Below are 9,468 nucleotides of genomic sequence, written 5' to 3'. Positions count from 1 at the left end.
CAGCATCTTGGGCCCCTCTGGCCACGCAGCAGCAACACTCATCTGAAAGTCACTTAACTACTTGGAAAAACCTACACTATGGCCATTGTCACAGAAGCCAGCAGCCCTGGCTTAGAACGTGCCCCTGAACTCTGAGACTACAGAAGCCTTCAGATACAGCCCTGTGAGCATCCAGCTTAGCTGATGGTGTCTCAGACCCTCTGGGGTGCTATCACAGAGTACCATAAAACATGATTCATAAGCAATAGACATGGTTTCTCCAGGCTCTGAAGGCTGCAAGTCCAGAGTCACTGTACAATGGCCCCAGTGTCTGGGGAAGCCTACTTCCCTCCGTGGATGGAGCCGCCTCACCGCCTCCTCACCTGGTGACGGGCTGGCTACTCTCCAGGACCCTCTTACAATGCTGCTCTTCCTGTTCGTGAGGACTAAGTACTCACCAACAACAGACCAAAGTGTCCTACAGTCCTGGGCCCAGACACTGGAGCCCAAAGTATTGTCAGGGCCGGCTTTGTGTGGAGCTGTGGAAGAGACTCTGTCCATCTGCGGCTCCACCCTCTCTGGCAGGTCATGTGGGGGGTGGGAGGTGTAGACCCAGGTACAATCCATGCCCTTCCTACTATGGGTGGAACTACAGGTAGCTTCCCAGCCTGATGTCTGGACTTGGACATTTTAAACCAGAAATTGGTTCCACTATCTGTATAATGGGTAAGATGTGACTTTCAGGGGGCCCTGAAGGATAAAGGGAGACACATCTCTTCATAATCTCCTAAGGCCTTGGACACTGAGCGAGGACTGAAGCTGGGATGTGCTTGGGAGCAGGACAGTCTGTGTCTAGGTTGTATACCTTCTCTATTAAACCTGGCCAAATCACCACCGATATGCAGGTTTGGTGAAGGTTTGGTGAAGGAGAGAAGTGATGGGATGGGAATGCCCTCTCCTCAAGGCTTTGCCATGCCGTGAAGGGGCCTCCAGTGTGAGGTTTGGTGATGGAATTCAGAGCGTCTGCAAGCATGCAGCCTTCCATGGCCATCATGAGAATGCCCTCTTACAATGATGAGCCTACTGCTCATAGCAGTAGGAAGATGCCAATGGTGACATGTGCTTGGGACCAGTTCTTGGTCATGCACCCCTGGACCAGAATTGTGACCAACTCTGCAATAGCTCTGACTGAACTTGGTGGGTGCTGGTCCTCGCAGCAGGCATGCAAATCCTGATCACCTCAGTGATTCTCTCTACTTCTGCCATTTAGTGACCTTGCCTCCTCTGGCCTCCACCATTGTTTTTCATCAATTTCCCCATCACAGCAAGTATGCCAAGTGCAAAGAACCATCGAGATGTGATGTCACATCTCCCAGTCCAGACTTTTAAAGGTGGGGAATGACGTCAGCAGCCTCATTCTAGATTATTATAATTTTCTTGCCTTGGGTTCTAGATTGTAATTTTCTGACACTTAAGAACAGTAGCCATTTCAGTACACTGCTAGGACCACCTCAATTGTTCACACACGTGCACACACACACACACATACACACACATACACACACACACACACACACGGTGCCCCAGTAGACTCAGAAGCAAGGAGGGCATTTGGTCCTGAATCTGCAGAGTTCTTTCTAGACCGTGTGCTGCCCCAAACTTTCACATCACCGACCTTTTAAAAACAGGAAAACAGTCACGCCTGTTACCCCAGCAATCCAGAGTCACACTGTGAAGAGCTCCCCTGACCCTTGTTCACATTTGTGGGGATTAGACACAGCTCTAATAAGATCAGTAGGAGCAAGAATGTTTTGCAGCAATTTCTAGACACACGGAGTCTGACGGAAACCTAATGGGAAGCACGCCTATCACGGTGGGTCTTCTCACTGACACGTTACAAAAGTGAAAACGAGTAAGAGTCACAATTTTCATTTTATTTAACTCAACACAAGGTATTGTCACTACAACCTGTAGTCAAAGTGAAAATGACCAGACATTTCATATTATTTTCTAATGTGTCTCTAAATCTGACATGGAGTTTATCATCATAGGTAGCCCCAGGCAGATCCTAGGTGCTCATGTGTGGACTATGGCTGTAGCTCTCCTCTAAAATTGAAGATGGAGAGGTAGCAGGATGCCGGTTGTGGGAGATCCATAAACATGGGAGGTCACAGTGAGGCCACGAGGCACCTGTCTCATCCACATCAACCCAGTTGCCACAGCCAACATCATCAACAACATTTCTTTGCCAACTCCATTACCATCATCATCACTCTAACCACCATAATCACTAGCATAATCATTAGAACCACATCTTTATCACTTCCGTCACTACCACTATCACCATCATCACCACCATGACCACTGCACTGCTATCAGGTGTCTATTGTCACTACTATCATCACCTCTACCATCACCACAATTACTATAACTACCACTGTCACAACAAAATCCATCACCACTACTACCATCACTCCCCATTACTGTAACCCCTACCACCATGACCATCACTGCTATCACCATCTCCATTTCCACTGGTATGTCCATTGTCGTATTTACCACTGTCATCACCACAACCTCCATCAGTTCCATCACTACTTCTATCACTATCACAACCATCTCCATGGCCACCACCATCACCAGCTCCACCATCACCAGCATCATTGCCATTATCATCATCACTACCACTAATCCCAGGCCTCATCCTAGCACATCATTCTGTCTTGGGGGCCCAATTCATGTGGCACCACTAGCCTCCGAGGTAGGACAAGTGAAGAGGAGGGAGGGGGAAGGGCAGAAGAGCTGGGTGTGGGTGGAGGCTGTCTGAGCCCAGCTGGCACAGGCTGGTAACCAGCTTCTCCATGTCTTTAGACTCTTGGCATGCCAGGTGGTCATCTGATCTGAACTTGTAGGTATGGGCTCCTGCCCAGGCTCTCTGTTGCTCCCAGCAATTGTTTTAGGAAAGCAGAGGACCCACTGAGGAGATTCTGTGTTGGCCCATGTTGAGACTAGGCCCCTACACTGCTCCTACGGGACAGCCAGGGAGTCGTCGGCCCACGGACACCCTGTGTTCTCTGAGGTGCCTTTCTGAAGACTGCCGCCAAGCGCACCCGCCGGCTGGAGGTGTTACTGGCGCCCAAGTCCACTCCAGCCGGCTTCCAGTCACCAAAATACCTGGGGCTTAAAGCAATCTCCTTTCTTTCCTCCTGTCAGGCAGCCAACGCCAGGGAGGTGGCTTTGTTTGGGCGGCTGTCTCATTGAGCTGTGAGTACAGCTGTGGAATGGGGCAAACGGGCAGGTTTGGATTTTTCTCTGTCTTCTCACTTCAATTTATAAGACTGAATGGCTTCCAGCTGCTTCACAGGGCTGTGCCTGTTACTGTATTAACAGTGCCGTGGTGGGGAGAGGAGACAAGCCAGCACAGCCGGGTATTTTCAAACCCCACGCACTAGGGCCCGGCTTCGTGCTGTTCCAGGCACACCCACAGCAAATGCAGATTCACAGTTCAATGAAAACAGCTTTTTTTGGGACATTGCAGAAAGAGACCATGGCCTGTGTTCAGGCCATGGCCTAAACCCCAGACAGAGTGGTGACTGTTGCCATCTACCCTGAGACACCCAGGCCATACACAAGTAGTGTGTGTCTCATATCTTCTTGTCTGGGGAAGGTCCTCTCTAGTCCTTGTCATTCATGCTTTCCTACAGAGATTCATTTAAAACCTTCCCCCAGTGTGCTCCTATCCAGAAAACTTCCACATTGAGCCTCCCATCATTCCTGCACGCCTATTTTCCCTCCACACCCAGGAACAGCAGTGCCCTGAGGAACACAAACTTGAATCTGCAGCATCAGTGGGCACCCAGCACCCAGCACCCAGCACCCAGCACTCAGCCCTTGACAGCAGTCTAAGAGGTCCACACCTACAATTAGACTGGAGGAACTAAAGTAAAACCATTTAATTTGGACACAGGGAAGAGTCTTGGATGAGTTGCAGTTGACCAGTATTTGTTTTCTTGACAAAAATAAAAGGGGCCTTTTCTCCTCCTTTCATTTATCATCATATCTCCGCCATTGCTGAGATGCCTAGAACACATAAAACGCACGTTTTCCAAACTGGAAATGTGAAATAGAAGGACCAATAAAACAGCTCCCAGATTCATGATCTTCTCATATTTTTCTTTCTTCCAGCCAGCATGGGACCACTGAGAGGGGTCTTGGCTGCACCGTGGATTAGAGTCCTGGGACTGTGGGAGGCTTTCCAGGACTGGAGCTCCTGCCTTCCCCCAAGGGCTGCCCCTCCCGAAGCACACCTGGGCGTGGCCAAGACCCTGACCAGGGCCTGCTGCCTCACTGTAGGCGGGCTGGGAGGGGCTAGGCCCTAGGGCCTCATCGCCACTGTGTGAACAGCTGTTTTGGCAACTGTGACTACGGTTTGACTTGGGAGTGAACATAAAAATTACAAAATGTGGTAGAAGGTGGTTAAGACTAGAACCTCAGCCGTTTTGCAATTCTGCATAGTTTCCCCAGTTCCTTCCAGGGCCTGGCTGGCCCTAAGTGTTGCGGAGAGCTTTCATTCTCACCCTTTGTGTGCCACACCGTCGCTGCGCTGGCACACGTCCTGATTAAGTCCTGCCTTCATCAAGCTCAGCCCTTCGCCACCTGTGGACAGCGGCATGCCGGCCACTGGCTCCAGCTTGAAAATACTGCTTAGGATTTTGGTTCCTAAGCTTTCACCGTGAGCCATCTGCAGGGCTAGGCTCGCCTCTTGAGGAACCGGGGTTGGGCTACGCTGCCAACGGCGCCATTCCTCCAAGTTAAACACAATATCACATTTGCCTTAATATTGTTTTAAGTGAAAGCAATTATGTCTGCAATTTAGTTCAACCGCTTGCCAGATTTCATTTTTAAACTCCAACCATGCAAGAGTTAAACTCTTAACCTGTGTTTCCACTCTTTAGCACTGCGGGAGCCAGAAGGGGTGGTGCAGATGGCTTCCAGAACCCAGCTGCTGGCCAGGCAATCTGGGAAAGGCACGGGCAAACAACAGACCATCCTTCCAGAGCCTCTGCCGGATGGGTGATGCCACACGCTGGCGACCTGATCGTGCTGAGCTACAAGGGCACCCCTCTCCAGGCACTTGCCTCCAGCTTTGTGGAGCCTTGCATCTCAAGGCTCTCCCTCGCTCCTGACTGTGTTTGGTGTCTGGGTGTGAAACCTTTTGTGTCTTCGACAAACCCTGGCTGGATGTAATGGTGGGAGGGGCCTGGACTAACCAACACTGCCACTCTTGTGCTATTGTTTCTGTTTTTAAAAATCTGTTTCTTTTGCCATGCACACCCTCTCCGTGTTGCTTCTGCAAGACTTGCTTCTTCATATCACTTTATTGTTTTCTTTAATTTTTATTTTTATTAAATGAATAGTTTTTAAAAACTCAGATATACTTTTATGTTTGTGACAGCCACAGCCGCAAAGCAGCCTGGGTTGCCACCTTCAGGCCTCCGTGCTTGTTCGAAATTCTTCAGACGTTTTATTTGTTTTTCGCCTCTGTTTACAAGGTGCGTTTTGCTGCCCTTCAGTGACTTCTAAGACTTAACACACTACCTACTGTTATCCCGCCTCGGGGCGCACAGGCTCGGTGCTTAGAAGAGCACATCGGCCTTCTCAGCCTCCTCCCTCCCTCCCCAGTCAGATGTCTGGCTGCCTCTAGGCAGGGAGTCTGGAGGTCTTGTCTGCACAGAGGCTGTTTCTCGCCTGGCTGTGGGGGCTCCAGCAGAGAGAAACAGATCTTCGCCCAGACGGGAGGAAGTAGCTCCTGTGACCTGTTAAGATTTTAGACTCGCTGTTCAGCCCTGTAAGTAATGCCTCATGCATCTGATAGTCTAAGTAGATCTTGGCGTCATGTCACTTCTCCCACAGAAACATTGGTTTGTGCTTCTGACAGGCAAGTTCTGGTTTGTTTGCATCCCCACATGATGTCATTTTCCTGCCCGGCTAAGCTGGTGGTCACCCTCTGACGTTACCTACCTTCCCCTTCCAGATGCCCATGTGCCTTCCTAGGCTGCTTAAATGCTTCAGAGCAAAGGTGAGCTCTAATTTTTCTTCACATAGAGGCCCACTGGGTGAGGTTTTGGCCAACAGGGCTCATCTATGAGGGGAATTTTCATAGAGAAGGTGGTCCCTCCCATTCTTCCTTCTGGGACACATGAATTTGGTGGCAGGATTAGCACACCGCATCAGGCTGTCACAAGGAAAGAGGGCCACTTGCCCAGGAAAGAGAGCCAAGGAGCTGTAAGGCTTAAGTACAAATGGTGTTATGGGAGAGATGGCCTTCTGTATTATCTAAGCCATTGATTGGCCTTTGATATGACAGTAAGTCCTAACCCCTAATTACACACCGTGGTTATATTATTGCATGCCCTTTGTGTGCAGTTACACTTTGTGGGAGGTTAACGACTGCCCCATGCCTAGCATATGGCCTCTGCTCCGCCAGTCCATGAGAGCCAGACTTCAGTTTGGTTTTGGAGATTTGCAAGGAGCATCCTTCCTATGGTTTGACTGCATGCCCCTCTCCTTGCCTAGCCGCCACCTATTTGTCGCAACTCACGCTGGCCTCACTCCGGCAAGTGAGCATGTATCCCTGCATGTCGGACATGTTTTCCTTTCCTGGGTGCACTGGGAGTTGAGGTAGGTTTGCATTTTTTTTTCAAGACAGGGTTTCTCTGTGTAACCTTGATTGTCCTGGACTCTCTTTGCAGACCAGGATGACCTTGAACTAACAGAGATCTGTCTGCCTCTGCCTACTTGAGTGCTGGGATTATAGGCATGTGCTATCATGCCTGGCTGGGATATATATGTATGTATGTATGTATGTATATATATATATATATATTTATTTATTTATAGTGAAGCCTTGTTTAAATATATATGTACATATATATTAATATATTTTATATAATATATATGAATATATATTTAATATATATTATATCTATTTAAACAAGGCTTCACTATAAAGCCCAGGCTGGTCTTGAACTTGTGATTTTCCTCCCTCAGCCTCCCAAGGGCTTGTGTGAAACAAACACCCACACATTTCCCTAAGAAATGCAAGGTTTTTCTCCTGATCCCTGTGCTGTCCTTACTTGGCCATCATTGCTCCTTCCCTGGAAGGTCCTGACGCTCCTCTGGTCTCTGGCTCTTCGTTTGGTAATGTGGTAGTCCTGTCTGAAGCTTCTTCCACAGCACTGCTCGTTCATCATTGGAGGAAGTCAGGACAGGAACTCAGGCAAGAACCTGGTGCAGGAGCTGATGCAGAAGCCATGGAGGGTGCTGCTTACTGGTTTGCTCTTCATGGCTTGCTCAGCCTGCTTTCTTAGAGAGCCCAGGACCACCAGCTCAAGGATGACACCTCCCACAATGGTCTGGGCCCTTCCCCATCAATCACTAGGAAAATTCTCTACAGCTGATTCTCAGGGAGGCATTTTCTCAATTGAGGTTTCCGACTTTCAGATAACTCTAGCTTGTGTTGACCTAAGACTGGACAGCGCAACTGTCCCTTTGTCAGCTTGACACACAAACACATTCCTATTAAGGCACATTTTCCTAGTGATTGATGGGGAAGGGCCCAGACCATTGTCAGTGTCCTCTGACGCCAAGTGCTCCCATTGTACAGCAGATTAAGACATCCCAGATTCGTCCAGCCTCTCCAAGAGGAAGAAACTGGAGGAAAAATTCCTGGAGGGAAAGGAAGAGCAGAGCTATGTTTACAGGCAGTGGTGGGATTTGCAGGTCACCACTAGACAGCCCTTCAGGCCAGGGATTCCCACAAATGACTTTCTCCCATGGAGCCCCCATGTTAGTGTGGGACCAGCACACTTAGGGCCTTTGGTGAAGCAGGCATTAGACAGCAAGCACACACTCTACACCATACCCCCTGTGAAAGGCCACGTGTAGCAGGCTGTTTTTACAAAGGGGACAAACAGAGGGACAGGCTTCAGGAGTCATATTTTACTCTCATCTTAACTTCGACTTTTTTTTTTTTTTTTTTGTAGTTCCAAGTATAGCACAATCCACTGAGAACAACTTGAAAACACAGTACAGATTTAGAGAGAATTCTGGACCTGCCATAACCTAGCTATAAGCTTTGCTGTCCCCTTTGTGGAAGCACCATTTCACCTTCCAGTCTCCAGGCACAGTAAAGGAAGAGTTTCAAGGACATTTATGGCTTGTAAAAGAAAAATATGGATTCTGCCTCCCAGGCCAAGGAGTGGGGAATGATAAAGTCAGGTAGGTGCCAGCTGTGTGCTGATTGCTGGGCACAGAGAGGCAGCGCTGAGTGGGCTGGTGGTATGACACAAAGACCAGAGGAAGGTGACGGCAGGAGCCCTCCACAGTGGGGTCATTAGGACACAGCAGATGAGGACTTCTGTGAGAAAGCAGGCGAAGCCGAGCCAAGCCAGAGGCTGGTGTCAGCACTGCCCACCGCTTCCAGGTCGCAGACGACAGAGTGTTTCGTAAACTGCAGGTCGCAACCCATCAACTGGTTGTGAAATCAAATTAATGAGTCGTAACTAGCAGTTTAAAGTCACGGGGTGGAATGGAACAGAACCATCTATTTCTGTCAGAACAGGACTGCCGATTTCCATCGGGAATCGCTCATCAGAGGGTGTTTATGAAGCTTTATTTCACGTCTGCATGTATGTGCTGGACTCGTTTTTTTTTTAAAAAAAGGTTGGAAAGCCACAGTGTAGTGGAAGGAGGGACTCAAAGGTAGTGTGTGGCAGAGGCTTGCACTGTCTTTGATGAAAAGACAAGAAAGGTGGCGACAGGGAGGCTGAGGGTATGATTGGGCTTTGCCGTACCCCAGGGTTTCGCCAGCTTTGATGATAGTATGATAGCCATCATGGAGGATGCTCAAATGTCACTTCTGCCCTTCTGTAGCTCTTGATGCATCTGTCCTTATCCCAGAGGACGCAATGGCAAAGCAACAACACAATAACTCAAAAATATATATGGCAGGTTCTAAAGACGTGAAGATGAGCCCAGCCTGCTACTAGACTCATCAGAGGTAGCTTTTGACTTCCTCCTCACGACTGCTTAACTAGTCTCACCACAAGATACTGTGATAACAGCATTGAAGTCAGGGAATCCCTTCCATGAGAGCTAAGACTTCTCTTTCTTCTCTTCTCAGTGGATAAGTCACTGCAAACTCAGAAACAGGCTGAATTCTTCCGTGTCTGTCCCCAGCAGAGCTGACACTTGTTCAGTCTTCAGGTCTGCTTTTGTGTAACACAAGTATGACGGTGCTCTCCCGCCACATGGGGGAAGATCTGTTTCAGGAGAGAAGAGACAAGTAAATGGGAGCTATGGAAACTCACTTCGGAATATTCTTTGGGCAAGAGCAGAGGCACAGAGGAGGATCATCACTGTAAGCCCGAGTTTCCTGGGTGGCAGAAGAAAAGTTGTGTCTTCATATGTGTAAGGAATTTGTAAATA

The 9,468-nt window shown here is 48.8% G+C and overlaps 1 long non-coding RNA gene across 1 annotated transcript; it reads left to right on the top strand.

Annotated features, from left to right (window-relative positions):
- Positions 1–5,511: 5,511 nt before the first annotated feature.
- Positions 5,512–8,253, top strand: LOC132652092 (uncharacterized). Its single transcript, XR_009589582.1, has 4 exons — positions 5,512–5,827; positions 5,918–6,058; positions 6,556–6,660; positions 8,025–8,253. It is a non-coding gene; the product is annotated as an uncharacterized LOC132652092 (long non-coding RNA).
- The last annotated feature ends 1,215 nt before the right edge of the window (positions 8,254–9,468 follow it).

The sequence above is a fragment of the Meriones unguiculatus genome, chromosome 2, assembly GCF_030254825.1.
Source record: "Meriones unguiculatus strain TT.TT164.6M chromosome 2, Bangor_MerUng_6.1, whole genome shotgun sequence".
Lineage (NCBI taxonomy): Eukaryota > Metazoa > Chordata > Mammalia > Rodentia > Muridae > Meriones > Meriones unguiculatus.
Note: the sequence above shows the minus strand (reverse complement) of the source record. Positions and strands in the feature narration are given on the sequence as shown.